Here is an 11,752-nt window from a genome sequence, read left to right as displayed (position 1 = left end):
ATAATAATAAATTCTATTATCCTCATAATAATAACCATAATCATAATAATGATAATAATATTAAAATGATAACATTAGTAATAATAGTAATATTAATAATACTTATAATAACTTATGATAATAACAATAATAATAATACTTAAGGATGATACTAAAATGGTAATAATATTCATGTTACATATAATAATACTAATACAATAATTACAATAACTACTAATAACAATAATCATAATAATCATAATAATAATAAAAGATAACTAATAATAATAGTAATAATATTAATAATAATAATAATAATAATAGTAATAATAATAATAATAATAATAATAATAATAATAATAATAATAATAATAATAATAATAATAATAATAATAATGGTAATGAAGACTACCTCATGTTAATTGGATTAAAAAAATGGCAGAGCCGGGTCTCGAACCCGAGACCTCTCGAATAACGCTAACTCCCTTCACCAATCCAGCTGTTTACGTTTTCTGATTAAAACTCCTTTCAATTTATTATAACCCGTACCATTTAATTATCCATCCTTCTTCTTCTTTAACCTAACTACTTGAAATCCTTAACAACAATGGAATCCAGCGTGAAATAGTTTTAAGATACACATAAGCGATTCACCTGTGTAATTGAATTTAACAGAAATGAACGGGATGAATAAAAAAATATTAAAAACTGCTGCTCGACTCTGCTGCCGACGGTATAAAAAATTGATTTTAATTTGGGTAACGTTTTACACAATAATTTCTTCATGAACTAGTTTTTAAATCATGTATAAAATTTAAGGAATCATCAATTGAACTCAAATTGTACCACACATCTCGAATTTGATCCAAGAACAATGGTTGACTTTTTTTTATTTGAAAACTTTGACTCCGAAATTACTCTTTGATTTTTCAAATTAAGAACTGAAAACTTACAGATAGATTGAAAGAAGGATTCTTAACAACTTCGCATTTATAGATTTTGAAATAAACTCGAAATTAAAGATTTTAAAAAAATTATAAGAACAACAACAGGGTATCGACTGTAAAGGAGAAAAAAAAATAATATATAATAGATAGATAAAAGATACTTGCAGATATAATCGATAGAGGTGATGGATAAATCGAGCATATTATGAATCAGAAGAGATGTATGATGAGTGTGTGTCAACAGTTTGCTCACGGGCAAGGAGAAAGAGCAGAAAAAAATAAAGTGGGAGCAGGTAGGTAACTTTGGATTCTTATTTGTGTAATCTTATATATAATTTATTTTTAATAAATATATTAATAATAATAATACTTTTAATATTATTAATAATAATATAAATAACAAGGATAATAATATTTAAAAATAATAATACTAATAATGATAATGATAATAATAATAGGTTGCATAAAAAAAATAAAAAATATAATAATTGTAATAATTTTAAAAATCTAATTAATAATAATAATGAGTTTAATAATAGATATATGTTGATAGTAATAATGACATTAATATAACAACTTATACTTATTCAATTTCGTGTATGTATTATATATAGTGATATTAATAATACCGTTATTAATATTAATATTTATCTTTACTAATAAAGAAAGTAATAATAACAATAATAATATAACAATTATATTTATATATACATATTTTCATATTACTATTACACATATATATTTTTAATATTGAAAGTGATTATTATATTACTACAACAATATAATTTATAATTAAACTTGTTATATTAATTATTAATATTAATTAAAGTTATACTTTACCACTAGTTTTAATAATAATAATGATGTTAACGACGATGACAATATTATTAGTAATTATAATAACTCACATGTATCGAAACTCTTGTAATGGGTTTCAATATTATTATTAATATTAAATATAAATATATACCAACTATACTAATAACTACATTTAATATAATATTAAATATTATATTGTATGATAACATTTATTTAATATTTATATATTACAACTAGTTATAAATTATATATATATATATATATATATATATATATATATATATATATATATATATATATATATATATATATATATATATATATATATATATATATATATATATATATATTTGTATATATATTCATTTTAATAGTAACTTAATTATTTTATTTAACATTTTACATTCTTAATTCCAATTAATTAAAGTGTATTTTATTAATTCAATTTTATTATATATAAACACTTTCATTTATATTTATATATATTTACATTTATACATATAAGTATACATATTTAATTATATACAATTGTTCGTGAACCGTCAGAAATAGTCAAAGGTCAATTGAATACATGAACATAGTTTCAAACTTTTCTAGACTCAACATTACATACTTTGCTTATCTTGTCGAAATCATATAAAAATTAAGTTTAAATTTGGTTGGAAATTCCCGGGTCATCACAAAGTAGACATCGCTGAGTCGCACATCTTTTGAACTTGCCTCATATTTGTTCTGAAAATAGCGGTTGATAGTGCTTTGGTATAAAGATCAGCAGAGTTGTTGATTGAACGTATCTCATTTTAATCTGGTTGTCTTTTACGAGATCTTGAGTATATGAGAAGAATCTGAGGTTTTCATCTGAAACTGTATCATCTAAATCTTTTATGCATAAGTTTAGCCTCTGTGATTTGTCTACAGTCTCCTTCATGGTTTGCTCAAACCCTTGTTTCAATTCCTATTCCATTTTTGTCTTTTCAGAGCCTTACCAACATACCATTCTTTTCCATCAAACTTATGACCTTTAAGACCGTCTATGGCTTTGGCGCCTCGTCAGCATTTATATTTTGTTCTGTCACTTTTGATACTCTTCTTTCATTTGTATTAGGGTGATGATTCGTACACCTCTAAGTTTTAGCCATACACCACTAAATATGCTTTACAGTGTTGTACAGTACAACATTTTAGTGCATGTTTGGTGGTGTACGGCTAAAAACTAGTGGTGTACGAATCACTCCCCTTTGTATTATGCAAGCTGCATTATCTTCATATATAGTTGTTGGTGAAGATAGTTATTGGTCTTTTATAGCGTTCTAGTCCACAAGAATCAATAATGATTTGTGTCATTGATCTCAACCAAACACATTTTCGAGTAGTTTCATATAATGCAATCACTTCGTCATGATTTGATGATGTTGCAACAAGGGTTTGTTTTAAGAACGCCATGATTTTGTGGTGCCTCCATTTAGGAATACATATCGAGTTTGAGATTTATCTTTATGAGGATTTGATGAATGACCTGCATATACATAATCAACCAAATCTTGTTTTGAAGCGTTAGAATAAAATAATTTTAAATCAGCAGTTCCTCAAAGGTATCAAAAATCTGCTTGATCCTATTTCAATGTCTTTTTGTAGGGGTTGAGCTGAACCTTGTCAACAAATTAACTGCAAAAGAAATGTTAGGTCTTGTACAATTTGTAAAATACATAATAACCCCAATTGCACTAAGATATGGAACTTCTGATCCGTAAAGATCTTCATGATCTTCACGGGGATGAAATGGATCAGTGTCAATATTGAGTGATATATCAACCAATGGTTTTGTCTTTAAAAATGTTTTTTAAATCTTTTCGGTATAGTTTGTTTGATGTACAAGTAAACCATTAGGCATATGCTTAATTTGCAATCCAAGGCAATACTTTTTTTTTCAATATCTTTCTGATAGTGTTCCAAATGAACATATATTTAGTAGCAATATCGTTCCAATATGTAAAGTTTTTAAATGTAATTTCCTTATTTTTAGTTGTAATAGTTAAATAAATAAGTGCAAAGACGAAAGACGCAAATCGCTCGAAAATGAAGATTTAAAGACAAAAACGAAGATTTGAAAGACCAAAACGTCCAAAAAGCTCAAATGTACAAGATACAATTCAAAAGGTTCAATTTATTGATGAAGAACGTCTAAAAATGACAAGAGTACAAGTTACAAAACGCAAAGTACACGATATAAAATTGTACGAAAGGACGTTCGAAAATCCGGAACCGGGACATGAGTCAACTCTCAACGCTCGACGCAACGGTGTAAAAATTACGAGTCAACTATGCACAAGAATAAAATATAATATTTAAATAATTCATAATAAGAATAATATTAAATAATAAAAAGTTGTTAATTTAGCATAGTTCAGGGGTCGTAGATAAAAATTCAATTTCATATTTTGCCTATAAAAGGCTATGTAATCGATACATTTTGATCGGATCAAAAAATCTATATATCCTTTTATCCCTTTTTCTATCCTAAAAATCTATTATCAATATCAATATCTAAAAATCTCTATCATAATGTTAATGTAATAAGATATAACAATAATCTTAATTTTAATTTTAAATTATGATAATAATAAGATTTATGATAGAGATCGTTTGAGTGTGTAAGTCGAAATTCTGTCCGTGTAACGCTACGCTATTTTTAATCATTGTAAGTTATGTTCAACCTTTTTATATTAATGTCTCGTAGCTAAGTTATTATTATGCTTATTTAAAACGAAGTAATCATGATGTTGGGCTAATTACTAAAATTGGGTAATTGGGCTTTGTACCATAATTAAGGTTTGGGCAAAAGACCGACATTTGTGGAAATTGGACTATTGACTATTAATAGATGGGGGGTATTGTCTAATTGAGTGACAACTCATTGGAGTCTGTCGAACCTATCTTCAAATTAATTATCCTAATAATTAATAATGATTATAGTTGTCCTATTTAGTGACGTTCATATGGAATCTATTATAATCATTTAATTAATTATTCGGGTTGGGTAATTGATTATTCAAACTGATCAAGTGGGTAAATTAATATTCATATCTAATCAAAACAGGGGTAGATTACATACAGTGATAACTGGTGTAATTGTTGACAGAAGTGATAACTGCGTCACAGTTTAAATCCTTAATTAGTTGGAATATTTGACTTCGGGTATAAGGGTAATTTGACGAGGACACTCGCATTTTATATTTATGACCGATGGACTATTATGGATAAAAACCAGATAGGTATCAAATAAATCATGACAAAGGACAATTAACCCGAGTAACAATTAATTAAAATCAAAACGTCAAACATCATGATTACGGAAGTTTAAATAAGCATAATCCTTTTATTTCATATTCTATCACAATTTTATTTATTGTTATTTTATTTATCGTCATTTATTTATTTTACGCACTTTAATTATTGTCATTTATCTTTACGCTTAAAAATATAAAATCGACAAACCGGTCATTAAACGGTAAAAACCCCCCTTTTATAATAATATTACTACTTATATATATATATATATATATTTATATAAATATAGTTTTATAAAAATATAGTACGTAATCACTAGCTCCCTGTGGACGAACCGGACTTACTAAAAACTACACTACTCTACGATTAGGTACACTGCCTATAGTGTTGTAGCAAGGTTTAGGTATATCCCATCCGTAAATTAATAAAACTTGTGTCATATTTTGTAGTATTTCCTAGTAAAAATAATACTATTTCGTACCCTCACGCTACATCATCAAGTTTTTGGCGCCGCTGCCGGGGAGCGCTAAAACGCTATATTTTTAATTATAATAATATTGAAATAAAATATAATAATATAATAATATTGAAATAGAATATAATAATATAATAATATTGAAATAGAATATAATAATATAATAATATTTTAGAATCAAAATTTGATACGTAAAATTTTAAAAAGTCGTATTTATTAAATACTTCAGGGGTATATTATGTAACTTATAATTAATAATTTCTATCATGTCGCTTTCATGTGAATAGTAAATTAATTAATTTATTTTCATTTACTATTCATGAATAGTAAATGAATTAAAAAAAAAGTTTTGAAAAAAAAAATTATAATTATAAAAAAATTATTAATTTGTAAAAAAAATCGTTTTTAAAAAAAAAAAATCGCTTTTTTTAAGAAAAAAAAAATTTCGTTTTTTAGAAAAAAAAAAAAAATTTGTGTAAAAAAAAAATCGTTTTTTTTTTTTGAAAAAAAAAATCGTTTTAAAAAAAAATTGTAAAAAAAAAATCGTTTTTTTTTAAAAATTTTTTTTTAAAAAAAAAAAAAGTTTTAAAAAAAAATTTATATAAAAAAAATTTTTTTAAAAAAAAAAAAAAAATTTTAAATCCTTAAAAAACGAAATATATAAAAAAAAAATAAAAAAAAAAGTTTTTTTTTTATTACCTTTAGATTTTTAGACTATAGTCGCAACTTTTAGTATTAAGTTTAGTTTTGCCATAGTTATTTTTACTTCTAGAATTTTTAGGCTTTGCCGTAAAATCCCTTAAGTGCATATTCCTTAGACTAAGTTTTAGGTGCTTTAAAATTTTACGACGCCGTATTTCGCACTACTTTCTTATTTTTATTTTTCGACGCCTATTTTTCGACCTTTTTATTTTTCGACACTTTTCGACGCACAATCTTTTTCTCTCTTATTTCTCGCCATTCTAGTTTTTAGGACTTAGAATTTTTTCTACTTCTTCCTAAATTTCTTAAAATTACGAAAATTTATTTTAAGTGGTTAAATTGATAGACATCAAAATTTTCTGGTTCGTAGTAATAGTTGGATTTGTACGTGGACCGGGTTATTGGAGCCAAACAGTACTCAATTATATTTAGACCAAACGAATCCTGCCCCTCTGCTGCATCTTTTGGCTATTCGAAACGTGGGCAAAATCAGAAAAGTCTATTAATTGGATAACTTATATAATTTTTCTTTCCTTTTAAAAACTAATAGGATATTCAGTGAATGCACCGAGTAAAACGTTCACCACCTTTCATACGTTCACCACCTATAACTCGATCAAGACATCTAGCCAATATTGTCGCCGTTGATTTTTCTTTAGAATCATCATCTAGTCGACCAAGAACTCCAACTCAAATTTCCGATAATCCATCTTTTGAACCCGACCTCACAATTGAGAATCCGGAGAATATTCAGGGACAATTCCAAGATCCAGAACCACTAATCATTCCTCCTGAACCACAAACCATTAAATCAGAATCTTCTAGTGATTCGTATTCAACAAATTCAATTATGGAAAATCTGGAACCTCTAAGTATGGAAGACCGAATGAGAGCCACACGCACGGGCCAAGGTCACGCCATTATTAAGCCAGACATTAATGCGCCAGATTATGAAATCAAAGGACAAATCCTACACATGGTAACTAATCAGTGCCAATATAGTGGTGCGCCGAAGGAAGATCCAAACGAACATCTTCGTACGTTTAATAGGATCTGTACACTATTCAAAATCCGAGAAGTGGAAGATGAGCAGATCTATCTCATGTTGTTTCCCTGGACTTTAAAGGGAGAAGCCAAAGATTGGTTAGAATCGTTACCTGAAGGGGCGATTGACACATGGGATGTTTTAGTTGAAAAATTTCTTAAACGATTCTTTCCGGCATCCAAAGCCGTGAGACTTCAAGGAGAAATTGTTACGTTCACGCAAAAGCCAAATGAAACATTATATGAGGCGTGGACAAGATTTGGAAGGATGTTGAGAGGATGTCCTCAACACGGTTTAGACACTTACCAAATAGTACAAATATTCTACCAAGGTGTCAACGTTGCTACACGAAAAGACATCGACATAACAGCTGGTGGTTCCATTATGAAGAAAACCGCAACTGAAGCTTACAAAATTATTGATAACACAGCCTCCCACTCGCATGAGTGGAACCAAGAGAAAGATATATATCGTTCATCTAAAGCGGCTAGAGCCGATTCTAGCCATAACTTTGATTCCGTTTCCGCAAAAATAGATGCTTTCGAGAGACGAATGGAAAAAATGAATAAAGATATTCACGCAATACGAATTAGTTGTAAGCAATGCGGTGGACCACACTTAATGAAAGACTGTCACATTGAACAAACGATGGAACAACGTGAGAATGTTGTCTACATGAACCAAAGGCTGGAAAATAGTTATCAGAATAATTATCAACCGCCAAGGCCAAACTTCAATCGAAATCAAAACATTCTTTACAATCCAAAAGGACCCGACAATAACTCGTATAACCAACAAGGTCCGAATAACCAACCAACTCAAAACAACACTTTCAATCAACAAAGACCTGGCTTATATAAACCACAACAACAAACCGAAGAGAAAAAGTCAAATATGGAAGACGTGGTATTCAAGCTAGTTGAATCTCAAACACAATTTATTGAAACTCAAACCCAAACGAACGAGAGATTTGATCAGTCATTAAGAACTCAACAAGCTTCCATTTTGAATCTAGAAAAACACGTAGGTACTCTTGCTACCATGATGAGTGAGAGGGAACAAGGAAAGCTACCGAGTAATACTGAAGTAAATCCTCGGAATGAGAATGTTAATATGGTTTCAACGAATTCTGAAAAACCAGCACCAGAAGATGGGAAGGTTTTAGATGAGAGTAACAATGAAGAAGTTACACCACCACCACCACCCGAGTATGTAAAGCCAGTGGTGGCACCATACAGACCACCCATCCCGTTTCCAAGAAAAGGAGTTGAGTATGAGCAAGTAATAAGTAATAAAGATTGTGATACTTCTGGAAAGAAGAAGAAGAAAAAGAATAAGAAAGTACAAGAAACAAAAGCCGTAGAAGTAAACCCGGTGAATACAGTTCCACCAAAACCTCCACCTAGGGTAGGTGATCCGGGTGAATTTATTGTTCCTTGTCTACTTAGTGATTGTGTCATGTATGATGCACTAGCAGATTTAGGTGCAAGTGTGAGTGTTATGTCTCTTTCATTATATAAGAGATTAGGGGTAGGTGAGTTAAGTCCAACGGATATGAGTGTTCGACTCTTTGATCAAACCATTAAGCACCCAGTTGGAATTGCTGACAACCTACCCATTCAAGTAGGTAATTTAACCTTTCTAGTTGAATTCATTGTCATTGACATAGAAGAGGACCCAAACATTCCTCTAATTTTAGGTCGACCATTCTTTGCGTCCACCGGGGCGTTATTTGATGTAGGAAATGGAATAATGACACTTAAAAGTGGTGACAAATCTATCACCTTTATGATTCGAAAGTCTAAATCTCCACCAACCAAGACCGTTGAACCAGAAAAAATGATTGGTAAGAACCATGTTGTTTTACCAACTCCAACGGTAGTGCTTAATAATAATAAAACGCCTAAGTGTGGGGAAAATGAAGTAACACCTAATGATGACATGATAACAAAGAACCCCGTTATTGATACGAAATTAAATGACCCCGTTATTAACAGTTCAATGAAGAAACTTTTTAAACGGGTTATTGATGCTAAAAGTAAGGGGAACTTTAAGTTATATAACCGGTTAGTATCCAATCTGTCGCCTAAATAAAAGGCGAAGCTAGTTGAATTTGTGGATATTACGGAAAAAGCTGGTCACTGGCTTAAAGCAAAAGTCACAGATATGCAAGTTGATTATGGTCCAAGAGAAATTGACAATGAAGTTAATCACAATTTCGACACCACAGCTACCTAAGTGTGGGGAGATTCAAATGTTCTAAAAGAAAATGTTATTTAGAATTAGTTGTTCTGTTCTCGTGTAGTTCCGAGAATGGAATCCGATTGGTCTTTTCCGCTAGCAGACACTAAAGAACTAGTTTTCTCCCTCCATTCTGAATTTTTACTTTGTAGGTTTTATATGAAATTAATATGCTTTTTAAATTTAAGTTTTGTGTGTTTTTAAAAACAAAATTTACTTTATTTCATTAAGTTGAAAAAAAAATGATTTATAAAATTCGTCGTAAGTTGAAGACTAGGTCATAGAGCCGAAATTGCTTTACCCGAGGACGGGGCGACAAATTTTGTTATCATTATTTTTAATTTTATTGATCTAAAGTATGCTAAAAAGATTTTAGATTTTATACATTTTTGAACGTGGTGTTATATACCAAACTTCAAAAATATGTATATATATGTTTGTGTTCTATGTTATGTACAAAATAGGGTAAAACAGCGCACTTTCAAAGACTGTCATTAAGTTCAGCAAAAGGTACTAATTTTGACGACAAGACACAAAACAACAAATGTGATATAACAAATGAAGGAATGAACGATGAGGCGCCATCAATCATTCAACGAGCTTTGTAATTACAAATTCGGTATTTTTAATCACTTTTCTACACTAATCACCCTCATGAATTTATAATTATAGTCTGATTTCATGCAAATGAGGGCATTGCATGATCTCAAGTGTGGGGAAGGGTTATAAATTCTCTCGGGTTTATACTTGGTTTATTTGCCAAATTTTGTGAAAATTTGAAAAATTTTCAACTAAATGAATTTAAAATCATGTTTATACATATTTATGAACGGTGAAAACTAGGTGATAACACCGAAATTATCGTTACCTCGAAAAGGACATAAATTGAGAAACAACCCAAAACGCTTGAATTCATTTAAAATGGGATAGAAGAGAATAAAAAGGCAAAGAAAAGAATAAATAAAAGCTAAGTGTGGGGAGAATGTACCAAGTTATTCAATTAAAAACTATCTATCACATTTTTGTATAAGAATTATTGCAGGTACTTTTGCTTTGGACGATACTAATCAGTTTTACCCGGTTTACTGTAATATATTTTAAAGAAAGATGGATCTACACGATGAATCAATTCCATCAATAAAAGGAAGTAAAGTCTTCCGAAAAAGACACGCGCTTCTTGATTTAGGTCATGAAGTTGTCGTCCAGACCAGCTGTAGGTTGACGAAAAATCTAGAAAAGTCATCTCTAAAATCAGCAGGAAATCCACGGACCTCAGCATCAAACAGGGTCGCCAAGTGGTCAGATTTATCCTAACCATGAGAAGGATTTATCTCGTACAATGGGGAGGCACCGTGCAAATTAGCTTGATAAGACTAATGAATCAGATCCCCAGAAAAGGATAATCTCCTTAAAGATTAAAAATCAGCTTTTAAGACTGATAATACTCAATCCTAGAGATTAACCTTAAAGATTGAGAATTCAAACTCATGGAATTCGATGATATCTAAACTCGGGCTTGAACGAGAAAATATTTTGATCAAAAATACAAACCGATTTGTTTTCTGAAAACTCATTTTCAATGCGTTCATTACCATTGAACGTAAAATCCTAGGAATTCACCTGAAATTCATTAGGTCACCTGAACCAAATCGGGTGTCAACCGTAAGAACGGTGGTTGCATAGCATGGTCGGAGACAGGACCTTGTGCCAGACCGAAAAATTATAGGATGATATTTACTATCGCTCCTACCAAGGATAGTTCTAGCATCCGACACGTTAATAAGACCATAATCATCTGCATGTCACGGGACATTGCCTTAACAGTTTCTTGTTCATCGCTTTCCTTTACAACCGGACGGTAGTTTGCCGAAAGGTAATATACGGGACAAGTAAACTGGACGTGTTGCTTTCCTAATACAAGGTTAGCAAGTGGGTAACACAAAACCACAAGTGTTGAGCTAAAATTTTCAAATCTGAAACCCACACAACCCACAAAAATATTTTGCAAACACCGGTGAAGGGTTATTCCGGAAAACTTATCTAGGGTAAAAGCTAGATTAAATTTTCAAAAAGATCAAATGTTTTCATAAAGATCCAATTTCCTTAAGGATCTACATTTTAATAGTCATGTGGGACTGTAAACCACCTTTCAAATGTGCACTTTGCTTTGGAAACCGAAAGTAAATCAGCTATTTGATTGCAAGTGTCGTTGACCTAAACCCGAGGCAACTGTGGATGACACACCCACCTTTAACC

This window comes from Rutidosis leptorrhynchoides, chromosome 1 (assembly GCF_046630445.1).
Source record: "Rutidosis leptorrhynchoides isolate AG116_Rl617_1_P2 chromosome 1, CSIRO_AGI_Rlap_v1, whole genome shotgun sequence".
Lineage (NCBI taxonomy): Eukaryota > Viridiplantae > Streptophyta > Magnoliopsida > Asterales > Asteraceae > Rutidosis > Rutidosis leptorrhynchoides.
Note: the sequence above shows the minus strand (reverse complement) of the source record.